Below are 19,764 nucleotides of genomic sequence, written 5' to 3'. Positions count from 1 at the left end.
TAACTGTGTGGCAATCTTGTTTCGCAGCTCGCCATTCTTGACAACACGTAACATTCTGGTGGAGGTGCTGGGTAGCCGCGTGATGTGGTGTGTGATACGACGGTTCTTGGCTTGTTCAAGGCGACGGCATTCTTTAATGATGGCGTCGATTGTCGAGACATTGCCGAAAACAAGCAAATTGAAAGCGTCGTCAGCGATGCATTTTTGGACATGTGACACTTTATCTGATTGACATAGCATCGTCAGCTTTGCGGCATAGAGCCAAGACGTCGAAGATGTATGAAACGTACGGCTCTGTAGATATCTGAACGCGAGACACAAGAGCCTTTCTCGCGGCAGCCTTGCGCCCAATAGGGCCACCGAACAGTTCCCTGAGCTTTTCTTTGAAACTGTCCCAACTGTTTATCTCGTCGTCATGCGTCTGGTGCCACACGCGTGAGGTGCCGCCGAGATGAAAAATGACATTGGCGGGCATGATCGTTGGATCCCACCTGTTATTAGCACTTGCGTGTTCATAGAGCTTGATCCCTTCGTCAACGGCCTGTCCCTCCAGGCCAGAGAACACACCAGGGTCGCGATGTTGGGTAACCGTGATGACAGTAGCAGTCGGACCAGCCGAAGCCGTTGCAGAGGCGCGCTCGCCCCCGGGAGGCATGGTGACGAGCTCGACGTGCCGACCACTCCGGAGTTCCGTGGCGAGGACGGGGATGGCTGACCTCCACCATAAGGTTACGTGTAGAAAGGCACAGACAAGAGAGGCTATTTACAGACTATTTACACTAGACTGGAGCCAGAGCGCCAGGCCGACATTCACTCGCGCCAAGGGCACAGACCCACGTTGCCGTCGTTCTCACGGCGGCTCGTCTCTCGGGTGTGTACCGATAATATCGTAATACCACATATATATATATATATATATATATATATATATATATATATATGACGCGTATGTACCGATAATATCGTTATAACATATATATATATATATATATATATATATATATATATATATATATATATATATATATATATATATATATATATATATATATATATATATATACAGATATTCTGCTGTAAGCTAAGGAGCAGTGGGGCTGTGACTTAGAGACAGAGGACGACGACGCGAGACACAAAGCTTGTTTCGATGCTGGATCGGCTGTTTTGCCTCTCGCTGCTCTATCATTCTAGTCGCGAACGCCGACTGCCCAAAGTGCTTGACATTTGGTGCAAGGTGCTGCACCTTTTGCAAACCTGGAATTCCGAAGCCGGACAATCCCTGTCACATCTCCCATGCCTGAGGAAACTAGTCCTACCCAACCACCCCAGGCACCGCCTCCCGTAGTCTGTCCTGGTGCGCCACACCAACGAGATCCTCCCATATTCAATGGCACTGAAGACCATGACTTCGAGGGCTGGCTGTCATCGTACAACCTAGTGAGTGTCCACAACAAATGGGCAGAAGCTGACAAGCTTCCTTACGTAACATTCTACCTTTCTGGGGTCGCCCATCTGTGGTTCCGTAACCATGAGGCTGACTTTTCCACCTGGACAGCATTCCGAACGACGCCTCAAGAAGTCTTCGGTCGACCTGCTGTGCGCAAACTTCGGGCTGAACAACAGCTTCGCTGTCGTGCCCAACATAAGGGCTACATTGAAGATGTGTTTGACATTTGCAGGCGTATCAACCCAGATATGACCGAAGATGACAGCGTCAAGAACATCTTGAAAGGCATAGAAGTGACGCGTTCCAAATGCTGTTGGCAAAGAATCCTTAGACGGTCAAAGACCTCATAACGCTTTGCCAGAGCTATGAGGAGCTGCTTTCTCTGCTTTCTTCGCGCCCTGGTCTCGTTTCTGACGTCGGGCTTTCAGGTCCGAGTGATGGCGCCTGTGGTATTCCTTGCAGTTCAGCAATGTTTGACGAAATCAAGCAATTTGTACGAGAAGAAGTGGCACGCGAATTCTCTCTTCTGTCAGTCAGTCCAGCGTCAGAGTCGCCCTTGTCTCCCGATCTCTGTCAGGTTATACAAGAAAAAGTCGCTAACGCCGTACCGGCATTAGCGACTTGTTCCGTTAGCACCTGTTCCACTTACGTACGCTGCCGTTGTCATGAATCCAAGGCCTCCGTCTGCAGCTATTCAACACCGACTGACCAGCGCCTTTCCCTCACCGCCGCAAGCGGCTGCGCCATATGCACCTCCAAGCAGCTACTGGCCGCCACAGCAGCCCTTGCGCCCATCTAGCCAATATTTCTGTCAGTCTCTGCCCGCTGTTCTCAATCCATGGCGCACCCATGACAACCCGCCTAGCTGTTATTCGTGCGGCCTACCTGGGCATATAGTACGGCTGTACCGCCGGCGCGGATGGTATCCTTCGGATTCTCCGGAGGCACAAGGCAACGGTTTTGACTCTCCGACCCGTTCCACCGCTGCCGCTCAGCCCTTCAAAACCTTGTCTCCTGCTTCCCGAACCTTCAATACGCGTCGGTGCCCGTCTCCCCGTCATCGTTCTTGGTCTCCGCTTATCCGTCGTCCTGAAGCTATCCGATAGGAAAACTAAGGGCCACAGTTCCGGAGACAACTGCGGTCTCAACGAACTCCTCAAGGCCTCTTTATTTCCTGCGAACGGCCTTCAAGTTCATGCAGGAGACATTGCTGTTCATGCCGTTGTAGCCACAGGAGCAGCAGTATCACTGATTTCGGACCAGCTTCGTCTTAACCTTAGAAAAGTCACGACGCCATATTCAGGCATTTCATTAAGTACAGCAAGCGCGGCGCCGATTGAACCCTTAGGGAAGTGAACCGTGCGTGTTGTCATAAGCAGCACTTTATACCATGCTGAGTTCGTTGTTCTTCCTTGCTGCTCCCATGACATGATTTTAGGATGAGACTTTCTGCCCTCTCATCATGCCGTTACAGATTGTGCCCGTGCTGAACACGCGCTGTCGCCATTCGGCCACACCGTTTTTGAAGATAATGATAGCGCGTCCGGTCGTGCGTTGCACACTTGTGACACCGAGATTCCTCCATACTCTGCCGCACTTGTACCCGTTTCCTGCGTTGGGTTTGCCGACTGCACAGTTCTTTTCACGGCGTCTTAGCTTGTTGCTCGCCCTCCTCACGTCTTGCTTCTTTTTGCCCTTCTTGCGATTCGTCACAGTTCCAGCGCACTTCATAAACCGAACCTGTTTCCTTGCCCTTCTAGCCTGCTGCACGATGAGTGTCTTGGTTATGCTCACGAACTCGAACCAAGCTACCTTTACGATGTGCCTGACGACCCGGCTTTCCCTCCGGTGGATGCTCTGGCTCTTCAAGTTTTTCGTCCCACGCTGCCGTGTGCGCCAACATTTTCTCGGTGTATTGATTCCAACCTCACCCCAAATCAGGAAGTCCAGATCGTCGATCTCCTTGACCGATTTCGCATGTCATTCGACCTACAACAATGTCGCTTAGGCCGTACTTCCACTGTTGTCCATCATATCGACACCGGCAACCTTAGGCCTTTACGCCACAGGCCGTATCGTGTATCCGCCAAGGAGCAGAGCGTCATCGCTGAGTAAGTTGGAGACATGCTACAACGCGGTGTCAAAGAACCTTCGCAGAGTCCTTGGACTTCTCCTGTAGTGCTGGTCAAAAAGAAAGATGGCACAATTCGCTTTTGCATGGACTACCGGTGACTCAATAAGATCACCCGCAAGGACGTTTATCCACTACCCCGTATTGACAACGCGTTAGACTGCCTCCAAGGCGCCGAATTCTTCTCATCTTTACACTTACGATCCGGGTACTGGCAAGCGCCAGTGGCTGAGTCAGACCGTCCGAAAACGGCCGTCATCACACCTGATGGTTTATTTGGATTCACCGTGATGTCATTTGGCCTGTGGAACACGCCTGCGGCATTTCAAAGAATGATGGACAAATCTTGCGCGGCCTCAAATGGTAGATATGCCTGTGTTATCTGGACGACATCGTCCTCTATTCACCGGACTATCCTTCCAACTTATTTGGACTTGAACGCGTCCTCAAGTGCATCGCCGACACTGGCCTCTAGCTTAACTTGAAGAAGCGTCGTTTTGCTGCCCGGCAGTTGACCATCCTCGGCCATGTCGTGTCGAAAGAAGGTGTACTCCCTGATCCGGCGAAACTACAAGCTGTTGCCCAGTTTCCGCGACCAACGACCTTGAAAAAACTGCGCAGCTTCATTGGGTTAGCATCATACTTCCATCCTTTCATCCGCAATTTCACCACCATAATAGCACCTTTAACACAGCTTCGTGGTGGCCACAACCTTTCGACCTGGTCACCGGATTGCTGCGATGCCGCATTCACAAAGCTGCGTCGTCTCTTGACCTCACTAGCAATCCTGTGCCCCTTTGACCCAAGCGCTCCAACTGAAATACACACGGATGCCAGTGTCGTTGGCCTTGGTGCCATCCTCGCTCAGAGAAAGGCTCGCTTCGATGAGTACGTCGTCGCCTTCGCCAGTCGTGCACTCAGTAAACCCGAATCGAACTATTCGGTAACAGAAAAAGAATGCCTGGCTATAATTTGGGCCATAACCAAATTCCGTCCGTATCTTTATGCACGCTTATTTGACGTGATCACTGATCACCACTCGCTGTGCTGGCTGTTGTCCTTAAAAGAACCATCCGGTTGTCTTGCTCGACGGGCCCTTCGACTGCAGGAGTGCGACATCCGAGTGCTGTACCGTTCTGGCCGAAAACACTCGGATGCGTATGCCTTGTCTCGTTCGCCATTAACACACGCGGTTAGCGCCCCGAAGGCCTCATTGTCCGAGTCTTCCCTTGCAGCCACGGACATTCTTCTGGTGCTGAAAAAAGACCCATGGATCATGTCCATGCTGAGTTTCTTGTCCACCCCATCTACACCTGCTACCAATCGCGCATTACGTCACCAAGCACTCCTCTTTTCCATTCGCGACGGGCTCTTGTACCGTAGTAACTTCCTCCTGGACGGCCGAAAATGGTTGCTTGTCCTCCCTCGGCATCTGCGCTCGGATATTTAAGCAGCGTTCCATGACGACCCCCAGTGCGCGCATGCAGGTGTATAAAGACATACGCGCATCTACGCCTTCGTTAGTACTGGCTGGGCATGTATCGATTCATCCGTCATTATGTCCGCTACTGTCTCGTTTGCCAATGCTGCAAAGATCCCCACTGCCGCGCAACCGCCCCATTGCAGCTGTTCCCTTGCCTACCAAGTGCTTTGATCGAGTAGGCATCGACATTTATGGACCTCTGCCAACCACATCAGACGGTAATCGATGGGTGATCGTGGTCATCGACCATTTTACGCGCTATGCGAAAACTTCTCCTTTGTCTAGCGCTGCTGCACCTGACGTCGGCTGGTTTCTCCTGCGCCACATCATCCTTCACCACGGAGCTCCCAGGGAATCACTTAGTGACAGAGGCTGCGTTTTCCTCTCCGACGTCATCGATGCTCTCCTCAAAGAATGCCGCATCATTCATTGTACCACTACTGCATATCATCCGCAGACAAATGGCATGACAGATTGCTTAAATCGCACTCTTGGTTACATGCTCGCCATGTACGTTGCATCCCACCAATGCAAATGGGACTATGTTCTCATATTTCTAACCTACGGTTATAATACCTCCACGCAGACTACCACAGCATTTTCGCCCTTCTTTCTCCAGTACGGACGCGAACCTTTTTCCACATTGGATACTATCCTTCAATACCGCCCTGATACCACCTTATTCGAAGCTGTTGTACAAGCAGAACAGGATCGCAAGCTATCCCGTATATTTACGGCAGGAGACCAGTAACGCTAGAAGCACCATCGAGAAACTTCTCATGCCCCTGTATCCTATGCTCCTGGCTCGCTAGTGTGGCTTTGGGTTCCAGCCCTTACCCCTGGAGTGTCACCGAAACTTGCATCGAAGTACCCTGGCCCATACCGCGTGATCAACCAAACGTCTCCAGTCAACTATATCCTGGAACCCCTCGAGCTACCTTTGGATCATCGCCATCGAGGACGTGAAATTGTGCATTCATCCATTCATTCATCATCAGCCTAATTACGCCCACTCCAGGGCAAAGGCCTCTCCCATACTTCTCCAGCACCCCGGTCATGTACCAATTGTGGTCTTGTTGCCCCTGCAAACTTCGTAACCTGCAGGGACAACATGGCCACAATTAGTACATGACCGGGGTAGTTGGAAATTCACGACGCATGTGTAGGGAAATTGTGCATGTCCAGCTTCTAAAGCCGTACTATGACCCGCCTGTGTTGTTCTAGCCTAGCCGTAGGTCGCCGGGTCGGCTTCCTTCTTCGCGGGGGAGTTAGCTGTACTATAAACTAAAGATCAGTGGGGCTGTAGCTTAGAGAGAGAGAACGACGACGAGAGAGACAAAACTTGTTTCGGTGCTTCATCGGATGTAGAACCTGTCGCTGCTCTATCATTCTATTCGCGAAAGCACACTGCCCAAAATGCTTCACGACAATATGTATATATATATATATATATATATATATATATGTTGTTACGGTTAATGTTCAACCGGCTTTATTCAAGGGACGAGATGAATGGTGTCCTGAGAAGATGGCGTCCTGAGGCTGCACCAGCTCACTTCTTCTTCCTCTTCTCCTCGCCCGGCTCATGCCGTAGCAATCCCCGGTTGCCAGACGAAGCCCGCTGGGCAAGTCCAAATCACTCGGAAAGCGTAGGGTGAAACCGCTTAAGACGGGCAACATGTACTAACTGTGTCCGGCTAGACCGACGACCAGTCGACGTCAAGCGTGCCACTACGTACGTCAAGTCGCTCAAGCGATCTACAATGACGAATGGGCCCGTGTACTGGGGTAAAAACTTTTCGCATAAGCCACGTTTACGTTGCGGAGTCCACAACCACACAAAGTCTCCTTTGGCGTACGAGACAGACTGGTGTCGGCTGTCATAGCGCTCTTTCGATCGGTCTTGCGATGCCACAGTACGAAGACGAGCGATACGCCGGGCTTCTTCGGCAAGACAAAGCGTCTTGGCAACAGAGTACTCGCTGTGAAAGTCAAACGGTAGTATAGTGTCAATGCAGCTTAGCGGTGAACGTGCGTAAAGGAGATAAAAAGGACTGTAATCGGTCGTCTGATGCTTTGCAGTATTTTACGCATAGGTGATGAAGGGGAGTACGTCATCCCAGTCCTTGTGATCGGAAGATACGTACATGGCCAGCATGTTAGTTAGAGTTCTGTTCGTACGTTCTACAAGCCCATTTGTCTGAGGGTGATAAGGCGTTGAATGACGGAACTGCGAACTGCAGAGACGAAGCAGTTCTACGGCGTCCGCAACGAACTGACGACCGCGATCGCTAATGATCACACGGGGGGGGGGGGGGGACCATGTCGAAGAATAATGAATCGAAGCGAAAACGTTGCAACGGACGCAGCTGTTGAAGATGGCACGGCCGCCGTTTCCGCGTAACGGGTCAGATGGTCGACACATACGATCACCCATCGGTTGTCGTTAGATGATCGGGGAAATGGGCCCAGAAGATCGATACCCACTTGTTCAAATGGCAGGCGAGGCGGCGGCAGAGGTTGGAGAAGACCTGGCGGAGCGGTCGTAGGGCGCTTGTAGCGTTGACATCGTTCGCAACTGGCGACGTGGTGCTTGACCGTGTCCCGCATTCTGGGCCAGTAAAAACGCTCCTGTGTCCGGTTCAAAGTTCTTATGAATCCTAGGTGGCAAGAGGTCACATTGTTGTGCATGACTCTCAGTATGTCCGTTCGCAGACTCTGCGGCACCACCAGAAGGAAGCGTACGCCTTTAACCGAATAATTGGTCTTCTAAGCAGGCCATCACGCACACAAAATCGACCGGTGGCTCCAGGACGCGATGCGGCTACAAATATAGGTTCCAAACCAATATCATTTTCCTGCTCTGCTTTGAAAGTCATCGAGTCTGGGAATGTAGAAGAAATGGGAGCAAAACAGTCATCAAAATTGTCTTCGTCACACTACGTCGTCTTCAGAGGAAGGCGGGAGAGACAGTCCGCATCTTCGTGGTGACGCCCGGACTTGTAGGAAATAACGAAGTCGTACTCCTGCAGTCGAAGAGCCCAACGTGCCAGTCGTCCACTCGGGTCACGGAGATTCACCAACCAGCACAACGCGTGGTGGTCAGTAATGATAGTGAACGGGCGTCCGTAGATATAAGGTTGAAATTTGTGGACAGCGAAAACAGCTGCCAAGCATTCTTGCTCGGTCACAGTGTAATTGCGTTTCGCCTTAGTCAAAGAGCGACTAGCATAAGCCACAACGTGTTCAGCTCCTTGATGACGTTGCACAAGTACTGCACCGATGCCAATGCCACTGTTATCAGCGTGCACTTCCGTAGGTGCGGATGCATCGAAGTGACGCAATATGGGCCCTGATGTTAGTAGAAATTTTAGCTGACGGAACGCGTCGTCGCAAGCCGATGTCCAGTTGAAAGGGATGGCTTTTTGAAGAAGACATGTTAAGGGGTACACCACGTCGACGAATCTTGGGACGAAGCGCCGAAAATACGAGCACAGGCCCAAGAAACTCCTCAACTCCCGCACTGACTTCGGTGCTTCAAAGGAGCTGACTGCCTCAATCTTCCGTGGATCTGGCCTCACACCATTTTTGTCGACCAGATGCCCAAGTACTAACGTTTCGGTATCTCCAAAACGACATTTCTTGGAATTTAGGATCAAGCCGGCTTGTTTGACACAATCCAGAACAAGATTGAGACGGCTGTTATGTTCACTCAATGTGCTGCCAAAAATCACCACATCATCGAGGTAGCACAAACAAATTTCCAATTTAAGTCCGCGGAGGATAGTATCCATGAATCGTTCGAATGTTGCTGGCGCGTTACAAAGGCCGAACGGCATAACGTTAAATTCATAAAGACCGTCTGGTGTCACGAAGGCCGTTTTCTCCTTATCGTCTGGGTGCATGGGTATCTGCCAATACCCTGATCGCAAGTCCAGCGATGAAAAGTAGGCAGCGGAATGTAGACAGTCGATGACATCATCAATTCTAGGAAGCGTATACACATCCTTTTTGGTGACCGCATTCAGTTTCCTGTAATCAACGCAAAACCGCCACGATCCATCCTTCTTTACTAAGATTACTGGTGCTGCCCACGGACTAGAAGACTCTTGGACAACACTTTTCCGCAGCATGTCTTTCACCTGTTCAGCAATAACTGTCCTCTCTGCTGAAGAAACGCGGTAATGCTTTTGCCGAATGGGCTGCGCAGATCCGGTGTCAATTCTGTGGCGAGCACGAGAACGCGGAAGTGAAGCCTGCTTGTCGCCTTGTGTGAAATCGAACACAGAAAGATGTGCCCACAAAACTTGTGCGAGAGCGCGGCGCTCTTGTGAGGGCAGTGCCTTGTTGATCATTCGTAGGATCTGCTCTTCAGAAATGCTTCTTTGGGGATCGCTAGTATGAGACTGCTCCTCCTCGCTTAGAACTGTAATGGAGCTGTAAGTAATCTCGTCAAATTCAGCAAGCTTCATATCACGCGGGAGAATGGCAGGGACGCAAGAACAATTGAAAGCCCACAAATTGGAGGCGCCATTCACTACTCTCACGACAGAGCGTGGTACAAGTACATCTTTCTTTGCGCAGCTCGACGTAAGTGGCTGGACTTGCGCGTCAAACGATGAAAGGTCGGCAGCAGCGAAATTGACAGGGATACGTGACAGCGACCAAGGCGATAGCAGCAAATCGTTCGAAACAACACAATAGTTTTTCACTGGTAAGGATGTGTCGGCAAGGGTAGCGAGAAGCACGCTATTCAAAGTAATTTCGCCTGTGCCATAGTTACCGGATGCCCCACAATCCTGAAGGAAGTCAATCCCGAGAATCACATCGTGAGTGCATCGCGGTAGTACAAGAAATTCTGTTTTAAGATCTTCTCCTCCGAATAAAACACTTGCAACACAAATACCAAGGGGAACTAGGCACTCTCCGCTGACACCACGAAACGTCACACCATCATTCCACGGGAACTTAACTTTCCTACCCAGCCTCTCTTTGAAATTCACACTCATGACGGAAACGGTAGCACCAGTGTCCACTAATGCTGTTGCAGGTATACTATCTATTAACACACGCACTTTGTTCTTCACCATCATAATAGGCAGAGGTGTATTTCGCAGATACACAGACTGTCCGGCGACCTTACCTCCATCGGCCGCGCCGGCTAGTTTCCCGACGGCGGTGGAGACGTAGCACGTCGCCGTGGTGACGGTGAATGGCGTTGGTGACTGGTTGGGGCGTCAGGCTGCGGTCAGAAGCTGGCGAGCCACTCCTTCTACTATACTGACGGAAGGTATTCCGAGGTGGCGCGCCTGTGGTGTTTGCAGGGTCTATCGGGCAACGGTCGTCATAACTATCACGTCCAAAATTAGGCCAAGTTGGTGGTGGGCCATATGTTGTTGTCTGTCAGCGCCGGCGACAAAAACGAGCAATGTGCCCTGAGGCGCCACAGCTGTAACATACAGGAGATGCGCGACCAACGTTGTATGCCTCGGAGTCAACCCTGGGACGCTGCGAATAATAAACGCGACCTTCCGAATTCGGATTCGTGGTGGTAGCTCGACGAGTTCGTTGATCGTGCGTCATGTCGTCCGGAAAGGTACGTCGGTGCTGTCGCAGCTGATCAACTCGACAGTCTGCAACGCCTGGCATGGCAGACAATGCTGACACAGCAGATGCATGTTCTGGAGGTTGGTTGGAAGCGCAACCAAGCTGTTCGACATCCGCCCCTTTGGTGTGTCGTTCAAGTTCTTCACGGACAATTTGCCTTATAGTTGCCGCAAGGTCAAATTGAAAGCTGTAGTTGTTTTCTTCAACGCTTGCCACCGTTGTGACATTTGCTAGCCTGCCAAACTTTGGCGTGATACGGCGCAGCTTCAAGGCCTCAAATGTGCGGCAATGCTTGATGAGGTCGGCGACCGAGGCGAGACTCTCCTTTCCGATTAAATAATTGTAAACATCCTCGGCTATGCCTTTGAGAAGGTGTCCAACCTTGTCCTCTTCGGACATTCGAGGATTGACAGTCTTGCAAAGCTTCAGGATCGCCTCTATGTACGTAGTACAGGTCTCACCTGGGACTTGAGCGCGCTGAAGCAATGTCTGCTCCGCCCGCTTCCGTTTCGTGGTGGAATCGCCAAAGCACTCTGTGAGGTGAGTAACGAAGCTGTCCCACGTTGTGAACGTATCTTCATGGTTCTCGAACCACACTAGCGCCGTGTCTGTGAGGAACAGAACCACACTGTCGAGCTGAGTCGTGGAGTTCCAGCCGTTGTACTTGCTCACACGCTTGTAGTGGTTGAGCCATTCCTCCACGTCCTCGCCGAATTTTCCAGAGAAAGGGCGGGGCTCCATCTGATGCATCCAGGCGCCGGTTGTTCGCACTGGAGCAGCCAGAGAAGGCTGTTCGTCGCTGCTGTGGGACATCGGGGTCTCAAGTGGTGTTGGAGGCAGTCGAGCGAGGCGTCGGCTCCGGCGTGGCACTTGCTGCAGCAGCTCCGTCGTCTTGGTCGAAGTACCCAGCACCTCCACCACAAAACTGTTACGGTTAATGTTAAACCGGCTTTATTCAAGGGACGAGATGGATGGTGTCCTGAGAAGATGGCGTCCTGAGGCTGCACCAGCTCACTTCTTCCTCTTCTCCTCGCCCGGCTCATGCCGTAGCAATATATGTACATATATATATATATATATATATATATATATATATATATATATATATATATATATATATATATATATATATATATATATATATATATTTATTTATACTAACGACTCGTAATGTTTAATATGGCTGTTTTCCATGTCCACCTAGTAGGATATCTGTCCAACTCAATCTGCATCATTAAGGTCATTTTCGGTATGTTATCTCCATCGCACTGTTCGTAGTGAAAGAAAATTTCCACTGTGAGGTTTTGGCGTAACACAGAAGCATAAAAAAGCATCAGTATACAATACATCCATCTTCAAGGTGCGTTTTGCGCCTTGTACAAGGTCATGTTATTGAGACTGGCGTGCGTAAACAGCATCGGTTTTATTGAATGTCGCAGAATTGTTCTTAATGGCTGGATTGCAATAATACCGAGGGAACCTTTATGAACTATATATATATATATATATATATATATATATATATATATATATATGATCAGCACAACAAATCTGCCTAAACACTGCACCTTTTTTGCTAATTCTATGCAATTTAACATTCTTATAGGGGCTATCTATGGGTGTTCAATTATGGCCAAACTGTACAGTGAAATACGTATTCGATCACCCGATGTATTGTAAGTATTATTATAATATTTTATGTCAAAGACCTAGTTATTTTGCTTCGAAATGAGCACGAGTGTTTCATTATTGATGACAACTTAAATGTCTGTTTCAAGGCTGAGCTGAGAGGCGCAGAAAATATGGCGTGACCCAAAGAAGACCAGAAGTGAACCAAAAATGTCGGCTGGTGCCTTAGGGATGACTTATGAAAAGCATTGCAGCTTAATTAATGATTGGTGATCGGATTAGGGTGGATTAGCGTGGATTATAGTGGGTTATGGTTGGTTGCGATGGATTAAGGTGCACTAAGGAGGAATGGGGTTAGTTAGGGTGGATTAAGCTCTATTAGAGTGGTTAAGGGTTTATTAGGGTGGATTATGGTGCAATAAGGAGCATTAAGGTAATTTAGGGTGGATTAAGGTGGATTAGCGTAGAATAAAGTGGACAAAAACTAATAAGGTTGATTAAGGAGGGTAAAGTAGGTTAGGGTGGACTACGGTGGCTTAGTCATGATTAGGGTGAATTGACTTTGAGCTTTTCTGTGGATAATTAAGGTGGATTAGGGTGGACTAAGGTAGAATAAGGATTATTAGGGTAGAATAAGATAAATTAACGTTGATTGAGGTGACCTAGGGTTTAATAAAGTGCACTAAGCTTGAGTAACGGGTATTAAGCGGATGAAGGCTAAATCGAGTGGATTAATGTCACTTGAGGTGGATTAAAAAATTAGGGTTAATAAAATTTGAATTGGGTGTAATAAGGACAATTAGGTTATTGGGCTGGATTAACGACGATTAATGTGTATGAAGGAGGGTTAGGAGGTATAAGGAGGGTTAAGGTAGATTAAGGTGGACAATGGTGGATTAAGGTGCATAAAGCTCGGTTAAGGTGTACAATAAGGAATAATAGTATTTAGGGTACTCAGGATAATTAAGGTCGATTAGGGTGGTATAAATGCATAAAGGTGGATTATTGTGTAATAATGTGTACTAAGGATGATTAAGAATTATTAGGGAGTATTAAGGTTGATTAAACAAGATTATAGAGTGTTAAGATGGATTAGGGTGGATAATGGTAAATAACAGTATACCAAGGAGGATTAGTTTATTTATCGTAGCATAAGTTGGATTAAGGTGGGCTTAGAGAAATAAAAATGGAATAACGTGAATAACAGTATGCTTTGCAATGCTTTCGCTTTTGCGTCTCTTAGACCATAGCTAAAGACACCTAGGGCTTTTATTCTTGCCAGGAGCGTTCGGAAATAAAAACGCATCTCCAAATATAAGGACTAGACAAGAAAAATACGTTGTGTCGGTTAATAAAAATATTACAATTTGGTGAAGACTATGTTCCGCAATGGCACTGTAGGAATGAGCATTTCTACTGCAGAGACGAAGAACCATTTTGGAGTTCGGTCAGCGCTAATGCAATAAAAACATTTCTTATGTCATGCAGTACAGGCATGTAATAAGTGGCAGTAAAACAAGTCTACTTCATACATACAAACCACAGTAGGATCCACAACTACATCGTTATTGGTGGTAAACTTTAATATATATTTGAAGAAATCCATGTGCAAAAACATAACAATTTGCCGTTACAAGTTGTATTATTGAGATGAAATTATATGGACATTTAAGGCGTATTTCTGCCGTCACAGTCGCCGTTTAAGTGCAAAATGTGTAAGTGCCTAAAGTGAGAGGGCCGGTAATATCATCACCGCGTGCCTTATGATGCATGTTCGATCGAAAGCGTGCGACAGTGAGCCGGCGATTACGGCTCAATGTCGAGCACGCAGGCGAGGAAAGCGGTGAGGAAGCGAGCCGTCTTCCGTCGTGCGCAAAGCTCTGGGGGAGGGTAGTGATGGTGGGTGCCGTGTACACTTAACCACTCTGTTTTGAATGCCCTCTGCGATGGGGAGAGAGGGCGCCACGTGCAGCGCTTTCCCGGCTTAATTCACGCTGATGTGAGGTGCAGCACAAAAGTCAAGACGCTCGCTGCTGCTGCCGCGCTTCCGCATTCCAGCGTTTTGCCGCCTGTTTCCATGGTCCTCCAGTGAGATTCGTTCACGTTTGCTTCAGCGCGCATTACGCCAGGCTGGTTCCGCCTACATTTAGAAGTATGTACGGCGGATAAAACTACTATCATTAATTCGTATAGCTAGCTGTTCACCCATTTGGTATCGCACTCGATGCTTGGCTTTTCCGGCGAAACTGCAGGGTTTTTCATCCACTTGGAATTCCATTACCTTTTAATATTTTATTTAAATTAGGAACTACAAGTAAGCATATTTTATTTGGTTTGCACCACAATTGCCCTAGACGGGACCTTACATAGGAGTGGGGGCACTATTGGCGGATAACAATGATCGTTGCGTAGATTTATGAGGAGTACATAGCTTCTTCGGTGGCATTCTTGAAATCAGCAGGACCAGGGACAAGAGCCTAGCTGCAGGGAAGGTCATTCGAGTCGTATCTGTGTGCACAGAAATGAATTCTGCAATGTAGTACTGCGGGCACGATGCGGGATGAAGCTCTCATAATGGCCTGTGCGTGGTGTTCGATCCACTTGTTGGGTGATCTGGTTGGATTGGGGTAAACAATGCAAAAACTTAGGATAAAGGCAGACGCGTTGAATACGGTGACGGGAACCAGGAGAACGCAGTTGTAACTGAATCCTAAGTACAGGTATACAAGGGTATCGTTAGTAGTTTGAAAGAATGAAATATGTAGCACGATTTAGAACTGAATCCAGAGATGAAATAAGGTTAGGCGTATGTGTTTCAAAGACTGCACTGGCGTATTTAGGGTAATGTCGCATAAGTTTTTTGTAAGATAGTAATCTTAAGTAAGAAGGTGCCCTGTGTAGGTTTCCCCATGCTGTCCTTGGTGACTTTTTAGTTGCGTTTTGGTGTTAGGAATAACAAAAATGGACTTATCGCTGTCCTTCCTACGCGTTTATTATATGACAGTGGTCTAGAATCCGGCAACCTTTATGACTATAGCTAGCATGTGCGGGGGTATAGACAAGTTGTCTTCACCAAAACAGTTCACGTAGACGTGACGCCTGCATCAGATAGAATGTTCCAGATCCGCCGTAAAGGCCATGATTGCTGGCACAGGATACACGTGCACGGTTAGTTCTAGCTCAGAAACCTAATTAACCCGCAAGGTAGAGGGAAAATAGTTGTCAAGGTTGCTAAATTCACAGGAGCATCACACTCGTAATGCGAAGACCTGGGTTCGCGTTCCACCTGTGACCAGTTGTTTTTGGACCTCAATGAATTCCATTTATTGCTGTTCTTTCATTTCTTTAAGACCTGCAAGTAACTTTTCCTTTGTTTTGCCTGATGTCGTGGTTTGTAGGATTCTTGTGGTTTTAATAAAAAATCTCGCCCGTCGGTGTATATATATGTATATATATATATATATATATATATATATATATATATATATATATATATATATATATAGTTCACTGTTTCGTACTACCGTCACCGTCACGCCATTATCGTCATGCAGTCTGTGACGTAGGGATCATGTAGTCCATATTCATGCAGACGCAGAAGAATAGAACGGCACACCCACTTTCACAGCGGCTATGTACTCTTGGGTTCCTTGGTATATAGCGTCTTTTCCACACCCCCACCGGTCACTTCCGTGTTATATGGGGGATACGGTGGAATGACGAGTACCAGTGAGTCAAGCATGTAGGAGACAATCCGCCGGGCCTCCCAGATTCAACAGACCTTCGGTGAGCTGGACACGGAACAATTTCCTCTCCGTTAACAAGGCTCCCCAGTCACCACGCTACTACCACACCCGAGGGCTCTGGATACAGCAAGAGATTTTCGCAGAGCTGGAAACCTACAGGCAAGAATTCTTTATGTGCAACCAAGCTTCCTACCTAACTCAACAGGGAAACGAGACAAAAGCAGCAACTTTTCTGATGCCCAGACAAAATACGGGAGTGGCAGGAGATCAAAATTCTAGAGAGTAAATAAAACGAAAACAGGGTACTAGCGGAAACCAATGTTTCGACATGGGGATTTGTGTTTTTCAAGGCGGCGTACGCTTATCACATTATATATAGGCAGGCTTCTTCTAAAGGGGAGAGAAGTAAAGCAGGTGGGTGAGGCAACGATGTACGGTAAGTGGTGACGCTGTAGAATGGAGAATAAAAGGATGCTAAAGACGGGGCCGGTGGCACGGCTGTCGACACGCCGGCGTGTCAACGGCCGTGTGCACAGTACTACTCTATTATCTGCTTCACTGGAAGTCAGAGGACTACCGTCTCTCGAAGAGAGCAAAACAAGGGGCAGCAGAAAATGGTGGTCGTGAAAGAAAAGCTACAGAAGTGGATGAAAAAAGACTAGAATACAATCAGCAACCACATGCAAATGACTAAGTGTTAATGCCTATTGCTTGAAGTTTAGCATACCAAATAAATTTTAAAGTTTCCTTTGAAACGTTTATGCTCATTGGTTTCAATGTCCTGAAATTATCGATAGGGTATGCTTTACTGTATTTTCTTTCTACCTCAGAACGGAAAGTTAAAATAGGTTCCTGAGTGTTATAACCTGGTTAGTTGAAATGGCCGGCGACGGCTTTGGGAAACTTTTTAGTTGTGTCGGGGCAATGTTCATTTACCCTGACGTTCACTGATTGTCCCGCTTCACGGATATAATTTTTTCTTACAGAAGGAACATTAAGGCATGGAAATCACATCTGAGCATGTACAAGTAAAGCTTGTTTTCAATTCGTGTACATACCTATGGCGGTGCATTATTTCTATATCAAATTTTTAAGTTGCGCGCAGATATAGCACCTGACGCGACAGCATGATTTTATTACGGACTATAAGAATTTCTGTTTCAGTAATAGGTAACCCTTCGTAGATCCGGGAACACTTCTCTCAGATGTGCGTCGCTTTATGATATTGAGTGCTTTTTTGTAGGATGCCCTCAGAAGCCATCAAACTCTGACAACTGGGAGAACATAGGGAAAATCAATCATGCTACATAAAGGCATCAATGTTACCGGTTGCCTTGACCCTAAAAAACACGTTCTCGTGATGCCTTCGGCAGAAAGGGTCTTCGACATCCGCCGCCAAGGGCTGTGAGTGGTGACGCTGGCCTTATCTACCGGTTGCACCCACCCAAACAGAAAACGTTCTTGTGACGCGCTCAGATGAAAGAATGTTCCACATCTGCCGCCAAGGTCCGCGAGCGGTGGCGTTGGCTAACACTATCGATTGCTTTCACCGAAGAAGATTACGTTCTCGTGACGCTTTCAGCAGAAACGATGTTCCACATCCGCCGCCAAGGTCGGCGAGTAGTGGGTGCTGGCTAACACTACCGGTTGCCGTCAACCAAGAAGGTAATGTTCTCGTGACGCCTTCAGCAGAAAACTTGCTCCACGTCCGCCGCCAAGGCCTGCGAGTGGTGGTACGGGCTAACACTACCGCTTGCCTTCATAAAATAAGGTCACGTTCTTGTGATGCCGCGGCAGAAAGGATGGTCGACATCCGCCGTCAAGGTCTGTGAGCGGTGGCGCTGGCGAACACTACCGGCTGCATTCACCCAATAGAATCATGTTCTTGTGATGCCTGTGGCAGAAAGGCTGTTCAAACATCTACCGCCACGGTCGACGAATAGTGGCGCCGACTAGCACTACCGGTTGCGTTCATCCAAAAATATGACGTTGACCTGACGCCTTCGACAGAAAGGGTGTTCCACATCCGCCGCCAAGGTGTGCGAGTGGACCCGCTTGCTTGCACTACAGGTTCCCTTCACCCGAAAAGATCACGTTCTCGTGAAAAGCATCGGCAGAAAGGATCTCCGACATTCGCTGCCAATGTCTGCGAGTAGTGTTTCTGGCTTACAGTACCCGTAGCTGTCCGCAGAAAGATTGGTGCACTTCCGCCGCCAAAGTCGGCGAGTGGTGCCACCGGCTAACCTTACCGTTTACCTTCAAACAAAAAGATCACGTTCTCCTGACTCCTAAGGAAGAAACATTGTTCCGACAATGTCTTCGAGTGGTGGTGCAGGGTAACACTACTGGCTGCACACACCTAAAAAGATAGCGTTCTCAAGATGCCTCTGGCAGAAAGGATGCTCGGCATCACTGCCAAGGTGTGCGAGTGCCGGCGCTTGCTAACCCTACCGGTTGGCTTCCACCAAAAAAGGACCACGTTCTTTTGACACCTGTGGCAGAAAGGATCTTTGACATCCGCCGCCATGGTCTCCGTGTCGTAGCGCTGGCTTACACTACCGGTTGCCGTCACCCCAAAATTTATTGTTCGCTCCACACCTTCGGCAGAAAGCAGGCATCACATCCGATGCTAGGGTGTGCGAGTGGTGGCGATGGCTAACACTACTGCTTGCCTTCAAACAAAAAAATCACGTGCTCGTAACGCCTGTTGCGTAAATGATGTTCGACATCAGCCGCCAAGGTCGTCGAGTAGTGGCGCTGGCTAATACAACCGGTTGCCATACCCAAAACGATAACTTTCTCGTGATGCCTTCAGCAGAAAGAAGTTCCGCGTCCGCCGCTATGGCCTGCGAGTGGTTCCACTGGCTAACCTTACCATTTACCTTCAACGAAAAAGATCACGTTCTCCTGACGCCTGAGGGAGAAACTTTGTTCCAGATCCATATCCAAGGTCTTTGAATGGTGGTGCGAGCTAACAATAGTGGTTGCCTGCACCTAAAAAGATAACGTTCTCATTAGGCCTCCGGCAGAAGGGATAGCCGACAACCGTCGCCAAAGTCTTCGTGTGGTAGCGCTGGCTAGAACTACCGGTTGCCTTCACAACAAAAAGATCGCGTTGTCAAGACGGATGTGGCGGAAATGATTTTCGACATCCGCGGCTTATTTCAGTGAGTGGTGGTGCTGGCTAACACTACCGGTTGCCTTCACCCAGAAAGATTACGTTCTCGCGAAGCCTGCGGGAGAAACCATGTTGGACATTCGGCGCCAAGGTCTGCTAGTGCGGACGCTGGCTAAGACTACCAATTGCCTTCGCCCAAAAAATAACGTTCTCCTGACGCCTTTGGAAGAAAGGATGCTCGGCATCCGATGCTCTGGTGTGCGGGTGCTTGCGCTGGCTAACACTACCAGTTGCCTTCACACAAACAGATCCCGCTCTCATCCGCTGCTTCGGTGTACGAGAGGTGGCGCTGGATAACACTACAGGTTGTCTTCACACAATAGGATGACGTTCCCATGGCACCTGCGGCAGAAAGGGTTTTCGACTTTCACCCCCTAGGGTCGAGAGAGGTGGCACTGGCTAAATATACCGGTTCTCTTCACGCAAAAAGGTAACGGTTGCCAGTCGTCTTTGCCAGAAAGGATCGTCCACATCAGCCGCCAAGCTGTGTGAGTGGTGGCGCTGTGTAACACTACCGGTTGCCTTCACCCTAAAAATAGCGTT

The 19,764-nt window shown here is 48.5% G+C and overlaps 1 long non-coding RNA gene across 1 annotated transcript in view; it reads left to right on the top strand.

Moving 5' to 3' along the window:
* The window catches only part of LOC135897855 (uncharacterized), a 347,298-nt gene that overhangs the window by 134,313 nt on the left and 193,221 nt on the right, over positions 1–19,764 (top strand). Inside the window, exon 2 of the long non-coding RNA XR_011509985.1 lies at positions 12,275–12,344. This is a non-coding gene — a long non-coding RNA (uncharacterized lncRNA). The remainder of the gene's footprint in view (positions 1–12,274; positions 12,345–19,764) is intronic.

The sequence above is a fragment of the Dermacentor albipictus genome, unplaced genomic scaffold, assembly GCF_038994185.2.
Source record: "Dermacentor albipictus isolate Rhodes 1998 colony unplaced genomic scaffold, USDA_Dalb.pri_finalv2 scaffold_27, whole genome shotgun sequence".
Taxonomy (NCBI): domain Eukaryota; kingdom Metazoa; phylum Arthropoda; class Arachnida; order Ixodida; family Ixodidae; genus Dermacentor; species Dermacentor albipictus.
This window is presented reverse-complemented; position numbering and strand designations above follow the sequence as displayed.